Genomic DNA, 13,679 nt, shown 5'->3' with positions numbered 1-13,679 from the left:
GTCCGTCTCCCTCTGTCTCCCTTTCTCCCTCCCTCTGTCACCCTCCTCCCACTGTCCGTCTCCCTCTGTCTCCCTTTCTCCCTCCCTGTCAGCCTCCTCCCTCTGTCCTTCTCCCTTTCTCCCTCCCTCTGTCACCCTCCTCCCACTGTCCGTCTCCCTCTGTCTCCCTTTCTCCCTCCCTCTGCCATGCAGAGCCGCCTTACGTGTTGCACTGTACGTGGCCAAATGGTGTTTTTTCCATGCTATTTGAGAATGCAGGTAGGTAACTTAAGTATTTGTGACAGGGTTCTGACAAACACAGTGGGTGGGCATACTGGGTGTAAGGTTAGGTTTGTGCCTGCAGCACGGATGTACTCGTGCACAGATTGACACATGGGCCAGTGTTTATCAAAGGTTAAAGGGGGGGTTCACGCACTGCCAAACCTTGTCTACATGCACACAGTCCACCTGCTGACGAGCGGACATGGCCACACCACCCAAGGGTGATTTGGTCTCCCTCTGTCTCCCTTTCTCCCTCCCTCTGTCAGCCTCCTCCCACTGTCCGTCTCCCTTTCTCCCCCCCTCTGTCACCCTCCTCCCACTGTCCGTCTCCCTCTGTCTCCCTTTCTCCCTCCCTCTGTCAGCCTCCTCCCTCTGTCCGTCTCCCTTTGTCTCCCTTTCTCTCTCCCTCTGTCACCCTCCTCCCACTGTCCGTCTCCCTCTGTCTCCCTTTCTCCCTCCCTCTGTCAGCCTCCTCCCTCTGTCCGTCTCCCTTTCTCCCTCCCTCTGTCACCCTCCTCCCACTGTCTGTCTCCCTCTGTCTCCCTTTCTCCCTCCCTCTGTCAGCCTCCTCCCACTGTCCGTCTCCCTTTCTCCCTCCCTCTGTCACCCTCCTCCCACTGTCCGTCTCCCTCTGTCTCCCTTTCTCCCTCCCTCTGTCAGCCTCCTCCCTCTGTCCGTCTCCCTCTGTCTCCCTTTCTCCCTCCCTCTGTCACCCTCCTCCCACTGTCCGTCTCCCTCTGTCTCCCTTTCTCCCTCCCTGTCAGCCTCCTCCCTCTGTCCTTCTCCCTTTCTCCCTCCCTCTGTCACCCTCCTCCCACTGTCCGTCTCCCTCTGTCTCCCTTTCTCCCTCCCTCTGCCATGCAGAGCCGCCTTACGTGTTGCACAGTACGTGGCCAAATGGTGTTTTTTCCATGCTATTTGAGAATGCAGGTAGGTAACTTAAGCATTTGTGACAGGGTTCTGACAAACACAGTGGGTGGGCATACTGGGTGTAAGGTTAGGTTTGTGCCTGCAGCACGGATGTACTCGTGCACAGATTGACACATGGGCCAGTGTTTATCAAAGGTTAAAGGGGGGGTTCACGCACTGCCAAACCTTGTCTACATGCACACAGTCCACCTGCTGACGAGCGGACATGGCCACACCACCCAAGGGTGATTTGGTCTCCCTCTGTCTCCCTTTCTCCCTCCCTCTGTCAGCCTCCTCCCACTGTCCATCTCCCTTTCTCCCTCCCTCTGTCACCCTCCTCCCACTGTCCGTCTCCCTCTGTCTCCCTTTCTCCCTCCCTCTGTCAGCCTCCTCCCTCTGTCTGTCCCCATTTCTCCCTCCCTCTGTCACCCTCCTCCCACTGTCCGTCTCCCCCTGTCTCCCTTTCTCCCTCCCTCTGCAGCCTCCTCCCACTGTCCGTCTCCTTTCTCCCTCCCTCTGTCACCCTCCTCCCACTGTCCGTCTCCCTCTGTCTCCCTTTCTCCCTCCCTCTGTCAGCCTCCTCCCTCTGTCCGTCTCACTCTGTCTCCCTTTCTCTCTCCCTCTGTCACCCTCCTCCCACTGTCCGTCTCCCTCTGTCTCCCTTTCTCCCTCCCTCTGTCAGCCTCCTCCCTCTGTCCATCTCCCTTTCTCCCTCCCTCTGTCACCCTCCTCCCACTGTCTGTCTCCCTCTGTCTCCCTTTCTCCCTCCCTCTGTCAGCCTCCTCCCACTGTCCGTCTCCCTTTCTCCCTCCCTCTGTCACCCTCCTCCCACTGTCCGTCTCCCTCTGTCTCCCTTTCTCCCTCCTCTGTCAGCCTCCTCCCTCTGTCCATCTCCCTCTGTCTCCCTTTCTCCCTCCCTCTGTCACCCTCCTCCCACTGTCCGTCTCCCTCTGTCTCCCTTTCTCCCTCCCTCTGTCAGCCTCCTCCCACTGTCCGTCTCCCTTTCTCCCTCCCTCTGTCACCCTCCTCCCACTGTCCGTCTCCCTCTGTCTCCCTTTCTCCCTCCCTCTGTCAGCCTCCTCCCACTGTCCGTCTCCCTTTCTCCCTCCCTCTGTCACCCTCCTCCCACTGTCCGTCTCCCTCTGTCTCCCTTTCTCCCTCCCTCTGTCAGCCTCCTCCCTCTGTCCGTCTCCCTCTGTCTCCCTTTCTCCCTCCCTCTCTCACCCTCCTCCCACTGTTCGTCTCTCTCTGTCTCCCTTTCTCCCTCCCTGTCAGCCTCCTCCCTCTGTCCTTCTCCCTTTCTCCCTCCCTCTGTCACCCTCCTCCCACTGTCCGTCTCCCTCTGTCTCCCTTTCTCCCTCCCTCTGTCAGCCTCTTCCCTCCCTCTGTCTGTCTCCCTGTGTCCACCTCTGTCTCCGTCCCTCTCTCTCCCCCTCTCCCTCCCTCTGTGTGTCACCCTCTGTCACCTCAGCCCAGCTTCCTGGGCACACACAGTTTGCAGGTCTTTCAAAGGCCATTGGCTTGTTCATGTGGGTTTGTTTCTTATCTACGGGCACCCATTGGGCGGAGTGTCTGAGTCTGCGCTGCTGCTGTGGCGGTGTGTGCTGACACTCTTTCAGAGTGATGCGTCTTCATTAGCTGCTGTTATGTGCAAATTGTGCCTTCATACCCATGTCGTCCTGCAACGCGGCCACCATTAGCAGGCAAAACAGTACTGTGTGGGGACACACTGTTTGTATGGCTGTGCCCTAGGCCATATGGGCTGAGGGCATTGTTGTGTGCTTCAGAGTTGCTCTATGTTAGTTTTGAGGCCCACCCTCCCGGCATCGGGGACATCCTGTCTTGTGTTGGTGTTTTGTGTAGACTGTGACTTGGCATGGCCTTGCTTGGGGCATGGGGCATGGAGGCGCTAGTGGCATGTGTGTGTTTTTGGAGTGTGGTTGTGTACGGTGCTGGCTTTGGGTGGGTTGCGTGCATGATTGGTATTTTGGTTGTGTATGGCGTTCCCCCCATGTGAGGTGAGTTGTTTGGGTACTCACCAGGCTCTCGGACTCCTTCTACTCCGTCTACTCCCACCGGCGGCAGCGTGGCCATCACCTTCTCCTCCCAGGGATGGTAGTGTACCAGTCTGCGGGGCGGCCCTCCTCCCGTGATGTTCCCCTCGTTGTGATAGTCCGTCATTTTGCGGCAGACCGTCCTCTGCAGATCGTACCACCTGGCTTGGCACTCATGCCTGGTCCTTCTGGTGGACCCAACAGCATTCACAGAATTGACTATCCTCTCCCACATGGCTGATTTTTCGGCTATGCTGGTCCGTCTGACCAATGTTCCAAAGAGCTGTGGCTCGACTCTGACGATTTCGTCGACAAGGACCTCCAGCTCCTCCTTTGCGAACTTTGGATTCTTGTTAGTGGGCATGGTGTGGGGTGTGGGTGTGGATGGTTGTGGGGGTGTGGGTGTGGATGGTTGTGGGGGTGTGAGTGTGGTTGTGCAGGTGTGTGTGTGTGAATGTGATGAGGGTGTGTTTGTGATAGTGATTGTGTGAAGGAGTGCAAGTGTAAGGTGTATTGATGTATGTAGTATGGTGCAGTGCGTTGTCTCTGTGGTCTGGCAGTAGTGGATCTGTTGCAAAGGATCATGGTTCGTGTGTGTTGGGCCTTTTTATTGGTCCATTTGTGGGTGTGGCTGTGTTTAAACTTTGGGTGGGTGTGTTATAAGGAGTGGTTGTGTTTTGGGCCTCTGTTTAGCTGTTTGTCAGTTGCAGGTCAGTGTATAGGATGTATTTGGGCTTGTTGGACATGTTTTGTGGTGTTGTGTGCATCGAATTGACTCCCCTTGTGTTTTTTTGGTTTGTCCTGGTTCAGTACGAGTGTTTTTTTGCGTCTGTACGGTGCGTACATGGGCCATGTTGTTGTACAGTGCTGTCCTTTGCTATGGCTTAGTACGACTCGTACATGCGCGATGTTGGGTGAGGGTGCTGGTGTAGGGGCCTGGGGTAGGGTGCGTATAGACACGGGCAGGGTGTTGGTCCACACCGTCCATCGGTGGTGGTGTTTCGCACCGTACATACAGGGGGGCTGGGTGTACGCTCTGTACATACACTGGTGGGGTGTTGGTACGCTCCATTCATACACGGGTGGGGGTACGGTCCGTACATACACGGGTGGGGGTACGCTCCGTACATACACTGGTGGGGTGTGGGTACGCTCCATTCATACACGGGTGGGGGTACGGTCCGTACATGCACGGGTGGGGAGTTGGTACGCTCCATGCATACACGGGTGGGGGTACGGTACGTACATACACTGGTGGGGTGTTGGTACGCTCCATTCATACACGGGTGGGGGTACGGTCCATACATACACTGGTGGGGGTACGCTCCGTACATACACGGGTGGGGGTACGCTCCGTACATACACTGGTGGGGTGTGGGTACGCTCCATTCATACACGGGTGGGGGAACGGTCCGCACATACACGGGTGGGGGTACGCTCCGTACATACACTGGTGGGGTGTGGGTACGCTCCATTCATACACGAGTGGGGGTACGGTCTGTACATGCACGGGTGGGGAGTTGGTAAGCTCCATGCATACACGGGTGGGGGTACGGTCCATACATACACTGGTGGGGTGTTGGTAGGCTCCATTCATACACGGGTGGGGGTACGGTCCGTACATACACTGGTGGGGGTACGCTCCGTACATACACGGGTGGGGGTACGCTCTGTACATACACTGGTGGGGTGTGGGTACACTCCATTCATACACGGGTGGGGGTACGGTCCGTACATACACTGGTGGGGTGTGGGTATGCTCCATACATACACTGGTGGGGGTTCAGCGCGAACATCCGCGGCCGGGGGGCATTTGGCGCGTACATGCGGGGGATGGGGGGGTTCGGCACGTACATACGAGGGCTGGGGGGTGTTCTGCGTGTACATACGGGGTCTGGGGTGGGGTGTTCGGCGCGTATGCGGGCACATGTCTCCATGGTTGCTATAGGAGTTCGGTCCGTACAGTGTTTTCTCCATACAGTTGTAAAATCCAAAGTACTTGCGCGGTCGGACTTCATTTTTCTGATTCGTACGGTAAATCGTCCGGGGATGTGTCGGACACATTTTCCGACCCGAGGACGTGTGGGGAAATGTTCCGGATATGATTCGTATGGAGTTTTTCCCATGCGAATCGTACTTGGTAGTTTGTACGCTACTTGTACGGAAAAAAATCCGGATACGATTCGTACGGGGGAAATTTTTCCAGGATCGGAATCGGCACCTAAGGGGCTGATTCCAATTCCGGTCGGAGCCCTTCCGACCGATTCAGATCATGTCGGCTGGATTCCTTTCCGACCAAGCCATTCCGATGGGCTCGGTCTGAAAGGAATCCGACATGGATTTCCGGATTGCGGACGACAGGCTCGGAGAGCCCGTCTGCCGTCCAGAAATCTCCCAGTACTCCCCCGGCCGCCTCTTTGCGACCGAGGGAGTACGATGGCAGTTTTTCACTGCCTTTTTGTGCCGTTTTTTCCGGCACAAAAAGGCAGTCAGAAACTGTCTTTGGGGGCCCCCAGTAGGGCCCCCATGGGTGCGAGGCTGCCGAATGGCAGCCTGGGTTCACCTATGGTGTCCCTCTGTGGATGCCTGCACCCGGTGGCAGGCACCTTGGGGTGCCGCCCACAGGTTGCAGGGATGAACTGCACCCCTGCTTTCAAGGATGCAGGCATGCATTCCGCTCGTACTAGCAGGGCCGTAATTGACAACAGCAGGTCGGTCGGTTACGGCTCCTGACCAATGTCGGACAGACCTGAGTCCATCCGACATCGGAATAGGCCCCTAAATGGATGACATTTTACTAGTGCGTACCTAGGAGTCACGCTGGACTTGTAGAGCTGTGCATCATAGTTGTGTCACTCAATGGCTTGAGAGAGTGTAGATCACGTCACCAAAAATAGATAGATGGTGGAACCCTCCCCACTAACTTGGGGAATCGTTTGGGTCTGACCAGCCATTGAACTCTGGTGGCCAGTATATATTCATACTTTTTCTATGCAAAGTGACTAACTATGTGTTCCTGAAGAATGCCTCTGAATCCTGAGCGGGGTCACAGAAGGGCAGATAAATGTTGACCTACTTAGGGGTATATTTGTCTTTTGTTTTATCCCTGCCCAAGGGGGCCTCAGAATAAATAGCAATTGTCCTTCTGTAGACAGTTTTATCTCACATCCTTTGTTTCACCAAACTCTGTCCCCACCACCCTCCGCTTCATCCCCTGAAAACACCTCAGCTCCTTTTCAAAGTCTGGAGAGTTGTAGCCCACACCAATGACCTTGCAGCCTTGGTGTTAGGTGGGAACCCAATGATGAAGCATGTCACCTTCGTAGCGTATGTTTTGTGAAGAGTATGTTTTGTGAGTTTATGACGCTTGCTATTCCCTATACAATATAGCCCAATTGTTGGAAAGTGTTGGACAATGGAAGGGTGACATTTACTATTCCAAATCCAATTTAAACCAATTTGTGGAAGGTATTGGGCAGTAAAGGAGTAACATTTACTGTTCCCACTCATAACAATATCAATTTAGGGAAGGTGTTGAACACTAAAGGGGTGACATTTACTATTCCTACTCCAATATAAGCCAATATGAAGAAGGTGTTGGATACTAAAGGAGTAAAATGTCCTGTTCCTGCTCAATCTAACCATATTAGGAGAAGATGATGGACATTAAAAGGGTGACATTTAAAATTTCCACTCCAATGAAAGCGAATTTGGAGTTGCTGAAGGGATGAAATGCACTATTTCCACAGCAATCTAAAACAGTTTATGCAAGGTAATACAAACTAAACATTTTACATATACTATCACTGTTCCATACTCACACACAATTTTTAGCTATACAATAAACAATAATGTAATTTAAGAATACAATAACCAAAACTACAAATCTATATATTCATATTTAAACATTGACATATAAAAACATTTTTAACACTATTAATAATTATTATATATATTTTTTAATTGTTACTACCATTCCTAAACTTTAACCATAAAATAACAAATTAAAACATCATCAAAAATTGACAATCATAAAATTAAAAAATAAATAGATTACATTTTTTTAACTCAAAAATGAAAACAAATATTTTTACAACAAAATTATAATTTTAAAATAAAATGTTTGCAAAATATTTTCATATCAATTTTGTTTTTACAAAATTATAGAATTATAAAATGTGATTTAAAAAATTCAATTTTATTACTTTAATAAATTGGATTTTCATTCTTTTTTTAATTTTAATACTGATAATTTAAATATTTGTTATATTTAAAAAACATCTTTTTTCCATTTAATACCAATAATATATACTTTAATTAATTATACATTATATATTCTTCAAATTTTTAATGCAACAAAATACATTTTTAAATTTTACAATAGTAATTTCTATATCATTAAAATAATTAACAAACTTTTCTTTAATATGTACACTTTTTAAAAATCTCCCCACCTTTATCCCCTAAAAATCCAATATCTTGCTGCTAAAAAAATGTGAAATCCATCATTTTTATACATTCATAAAACTAAAAATAAAAATGTTAACATCAAAATTAATAATCTTAATAAAAGCAAAAAAAAGTAAGTACATATATGGAATCAAACCCACTAAAATAAACTACATACTAATTAACACTTACAAATTATATGACATCAATATTTTCTTGATATTTTTTACAATGACAAAACAACACTTAAAATGACATTTCCACCTGCAATATTCCTGTTGATGATATTTTTGACATCCTGAGATTCTTGACCTGATAGTTTTGTATCGCAATATTGTTTTCTACATATTTTGTCCAAACACCTCCCCTGGACCACTGCCTAGTCCCCCTGAAAAGTTGTACACTAATTTGCATAGAAGAAGGGGTTCAAAAGGGACCTGTACCCTTTTGTAAATTTGTTAACACCCCATCTAGGGGGTTAGCAACCTTTCAATGGTATGCAACCGAAATTCCGGTCCCCTTCAAAATACTGAATTGGTATCAAATTGCAATCCCAATTAAGGGGTCAGTAGAGTTTTTGAAAAATATTGATCGCTTTGCAGTGGTTAAATATTGATTCCTTTGCACTAATACGTTGTGTTTGTCTAGACACCTTGAAAAGCTCCTCCAAAATCAGCAAAGAGGGATGAATGACCAAGAAGAGAGCACTTTATGTTGCTGCACCCCCTTGTCCATGGACACATCCAAGTCCAAAACTCTGGAAGGTCGCCTGCACTGTAGCATGTGATGCAGAAAGATGAATCTGTAATCTTGATGTGTGGTAAGGAGCTGGTCCTCAACCACGAAGACATAAGCAAAACTCAGCAGACTGCAGTGAGCAATGAGAAATGTGCACTCCAGAACCAAAAACAAGATACCTACTTCATAAAACGGGTGAAGGACTTGTAGGAATAATTCCTGACTGAGTGTTGTGAGACTGAATTACCATGATCCAATTTGTATCTGAACTTGTGGAAACACAGTTCACTCTTTTTGCAGAGCATAGGGGACACTGTCCTTGTGCTCTTAGTTCCAAGGATAGTACCAGCTGGCTGAGGTGTAATTTCAGATTCCAAAATCATTTAAAGCATTTCCCCATGATGAAACATCACAGGTTAGAGGCATGGTTTGACTGTAACTCTAAATCCAAGCTTTTTTAGCATCTCTTGGAATCCAGCAGGTCCCATGTGTGCCTCAGCCCATGCTTTTTTTAAGTGCAAATTTTGATCTGCATCAATATACCAACTCCTAAGGTTTGGTACCCACTGAGAACCTAAAGTGAACACAAGTGCTATATATTGCATCCATGGTCCTCTATCTCAACATTTGTTTTGAAACCAGTTAGGACCCCCAGCTCACCTGAACTCTTCCATGTTTCCCCTCTAAACCACTAATGGATATCCTTAGTTCAGTGAACTGGACATTCAAGAACATTGACTTTTATAGGATTCTGAATTATTACCTACTTGCCAAATAGAAAGTCCATTTCCCAGTGATTCAGGAATCCAAGTTCACTTGTAAAGGTGAACTTTTTGGAACATTCTGAGCCAACTAGGCTCATACTCACGGAGTGGTTCTCTCTTACATGCAGATCCATTGATAAACAAGGACAGTCGACAAAAATAGCCACCTTGTTGAAGCAAATTAATGGTAGGCTAGAGCACTATTGTAATGTAAATAGCATAATATAAGCAACAATAACATCACAAACGTTTTAGTATTATGTATGGTGACTTTACTTTAAAAGATCAGGCATTGTGATCAAATCCCATACTAAATACAAAAGACCTAAACAGAGAACTCTCAATCTCTGACCCATGGGATATCCTTCTATATATCATCATTATATTGTGAATTATAGTGCTTCAATTCCTAAAAGTTACAATACTGATATGTCATGAGTCAGCTCCAAAAGGTGCTATTAACTTCTGTTGTTGTGTTGTTCCTCATTTTAGCTGCCATATTTGAAAATAAAAATATTTTTCTTTCAAAAACATATACATCAAACTGGGCATTAGTATTTGAGCTCTATCACTGTTACTGGGTGCCAAACCTTTGACCTGGAGGAAGCCTTGAGTGCTCACTTACCCAAGTAACATTGGAGAAACAGGTATTAAAGATTTAACTTAGGTATCCAATTAAAACACATTAGTACTTGGAACTCTCAGGCTCGAAAGGTAGACAGAAGTACCTCAAACAGATAGTGCCAAATATCTACAAGACCCAGAGAAAAGATGGCATAGTATTTGCATGGATGATGATGTCTTTGGATATGTAATGTCTGATCTTTTTCGTTATATCATCGATTATTCTGCTGTCCGACCTTGTCTGCACTGCCTTCACAAGTTATTTCAGGCAGATAGTGGGGTGGACTATCCCAGCCAATAGGAAGCAGCTGAGTGAGGTGCACCGTTTCACTTTAGCCAATAAGGGCACAGCCTCTTTCCCAATGTGTATGATCTTGGACTCTGTAAACTACACTTGTAAATTCAATTAGTATTAGTACACTTAAGAGAAACTCCCTGCCCTGGGAGTAATTAATGTAATAGTGGCCCAGTGGGGAAAGAAGCGGTATCAAACCTGTGGGTGGATATGCTCCCTGCGATCCAGTTTCCCTCCTCAGAGGGCTACCTCTCGTCTCAGGTCCTTAACCGTCTCCACAACCTTCTCACTGCCATCCACAACACTGCTGTAAGAGCACCCTTTCTAACCGAATGGTCGGAAAATAGGTATGAGCTGGTTTCTCACCTGGAACTAGGGTAGGTGACCACCAGCTCTGGGACCAGGTTGGCGGCAGTGGTAAATTTGTCGAGGAATAAGTGCCGGAGCCCAAAGCTCTGCTCAGAAGACCATGGTAAATGTTGGCTGAGTTGAATGAGTGATGTGAAATACACCTCCTGCTGCTTTAATCCACCACCAGACACACCCTGCCCATTTATTTCACTTGTGCAGGCTCCTGCTTTCTCCTTCTGTGACATTCTTTCTGTCTCTCTTCCTCCTTCTTTTCCCCCCTTTTGTGTAGTTTTCTCACTCTTGCTCTCGGAAAATGTATGGTGAGGAAAAATAGGTGCCTGTCCCCAAAATTGAGTGCTTGTGCCCCCACTGGCAATCATCGGATCAAATTAAGCACTAGTTGTTGGGAACAACAAGGCAAAGGCAGATGTTTACAGCTTGATTCCTCTCCCACGGCAGGTGCAGTACCTTAGCTGGATAATCACAGTACTACTGCATCATAGGCGATGCCTCATATTAAAGGATGTGTTCACAGTATTAAGGGACATACCATAGTCTCTCTTTGGCATCCCAGTTGCTTACTGTACACTTATGGAGCAGCATAGTTTAGACTCTACCGTTACACCACAAAGAGATGCAATTATATATGTGTACCTGACATTATATTCACTGTGTGCCTTAACTTTCATTAACATGAGCGAAACATTTAAATGCATTACTGAAATGCATTCACTGTAGAACGTAGAGATATATATATGTGTGCGCTAACGTTTAGTTGAAACATAAATGATGTATTCTTTATTACATTTTGCACTTACACTTCAAAATATATTGCATATGTAAGTGTATCCTTTGCTCATGTTTTACATTTCATTTAAACAAGTGCGCATGTATAACCATGTATTAGAAATGCACATCAAATGCTCGTTTAAGTAATAACTCAGTTGAAATTCTTTTTGCTTTGCCAGAATATTTTCCCTTTTTCCCTTGCTGGTTCATTACCATAATTTATGTTAGTTACTGAAAGGTTTATTGTCTGTATTAGACAGCTGAATGAGAGGCCTGGGAGAGACTTGGCAGTGAACCTGGAGGAACAATGATCAAAAGAAGCTTCCTGTTCACTGTGTACCAGAATTGCAAGATGTTTAAGGCTGCGAACTGCAGCTTTAGTCGATGTGTTGGGAATTCAAAGCTATGTTGTAGAAGCACATGAACAGGTTCTGATAGGATGCTGTTAGTGTGAACAGAGATAACATGCTTGAAGTTCGTGTTTATTTTTATATTGGTGTTCTCAAAGCTTTGAGTTAGTTCCGTTGGAGTTAAGCGTTAGGGGAGATCTCTTTTAAACTTTGAGGGGTATAGACCTCCCTGCTTTCCATATTCTTGCAGGTGTGAAGTTTCATGCTAAATACGTATTTCCTTTTCTTTTGGACTTAAACTGAAGTCTGATCATGCTGACATCTACCCAGTGGTTAATTTGTAAAATAATAAGTGCCGGGGCTCTCATCAGGAGGCAGCTTCTACCAGCCCATTTCTACTATTAGCGCCACCTAAAACAGACACCATGAAACCCCAAGTGGGGAGAGAATGTATTGTAATGAGGATAGGGTGTGGTGTAATGGCCAGAGCTGCCGAGTTTGGAGCTGGGGAACCAGGTCTCGGCGTCGACAATATCTTGTGCTTTCTCGGCATATCACTTAATCTCCCTGTGCCACCTGAAAATGAATTTGTCCTTCGCTGGTGCTCAAGTGCCGGTGTTGATCATAAAGTGCCGTTTCTGAGCACCCAAAACCACTGGCTCAAATAAATCAATTCACCTATCTATTCTATTGCTCCCAACTAAAGACCCTTGATGTATGATCCTTCATTGATTTAGGGGTAGAGGAGAGAAACTGCCTTTCTCTAAGTCTCCTTATGGAACACCTGTACAGGTTTATTTACTATTATATGCTTGTGGCTGTCACAATTCTGTATCTCGTTTTATTGTGTCTCAACCAAATGAGATATTTTGCTTTACCTTTTGTACCAGTCTACTTACTGAATCTGCATATGGCTTGCATATTGACTGGATTGACTGATAATCCAAATAAAACCCTTTAATCATATTCATTGAGTCCTGGTCCTCATTGTGGAGTCACAGAGGCTTCACAAGTTAAATTGTATTACTGGTGTTTTCTCCCTTTCAATGCTTCATGTCAGCTACAAAGGTTCATCGAATCTAATTTCTCCATTGACTGAAAGGTCACTTTTGTAAGGTCCAGGACGCTCCAGCATGCAGGTGTAGGTTTCAGATGTATTTCCCAGCATAATTATCAGATACCTGAAGCTCCATATTAAAGTTTCATGGATTTACATTTCTTTCAGTTAGCAGCACACAAATTGGGCAACTAGATATATGCGATATCACATTAAAAACAAGTAAGAATAGAAGTTTTCCATATCAGAATTCATCGTAGCAGCAGTTAATAAACAAAAATATTTTCTTTCGGTCTCCAAAGCCACAGGATGTGATAAAATGTCAGGACCTATCACAGTTTATTAACTCTTTTAGTTCAGGTTCCTAAAATGTCACAAGTATACACCCAGACAGACACTTCTATCCTCTAGCCACATGAGGTCAACGTGTGCTCAAGGGGCTAGTTGACAAAGTTTGGGGCATATTAACAACGGCCAGCGATAATTATCGCTGGCCGTGCTTTGCGATAAATATATCAACGCAGGCTATCTCTGGAATTTATCACCCGGGTAGTGCGTTATTAACAACGCGTTAATCCAGGGCGATAAAAATTCCATAGATAGCGAGGTTATCGCCCTTTTGCAGGGAACATCGCTGGTTTTCCAGAGATGTTCCCTGCAAAACGTCGATAACCTTGCTGATACGACCCACAGGGTCGTATCAACATAATCCACCCCAATGTTGGGGATAGGTAAGTCTGCAATTTAGCAGACGTTAGTTTTTGGAGAAAACAGCAGTTTTCTCCAAAAACTAACGTGTGCTAAAATGCTGGGGCAGCTTTGTAAATATCGCGATGTGAACATCAGCAATATTTACAAGGTTGTCCATCTGGGGTACGCCCAGTGACGCCCACTTTGCATCTCATTAGAGATGTAAAGGGAGGCGTTGGGTAAAAGGGTGCTAACATGCGATTATGCATGTTAGCACCCTCTTGTAAATAGGGTGATAGTTTTATCACCGCTTTTTGGGCTTTTTAAGCCAAAAAAAAGGCGGAGATA

This window comes from Triturus cristatus, chromosome 6, assembly GCF_964204655.1.
Source record: "Triturus cristatus chromosome 6, aTriCri1.1, whole genome shotgun sequence".
Taxonomy (NCBI): domain Eukaryota; kingdom Metazoa; phylum Chordata; class Amphibia; order Caudata; family Salamandridae; genus Triturus; species Triturus cristatus.
This window is presented reverse-complemented; position numbering follows the sequence as displayed.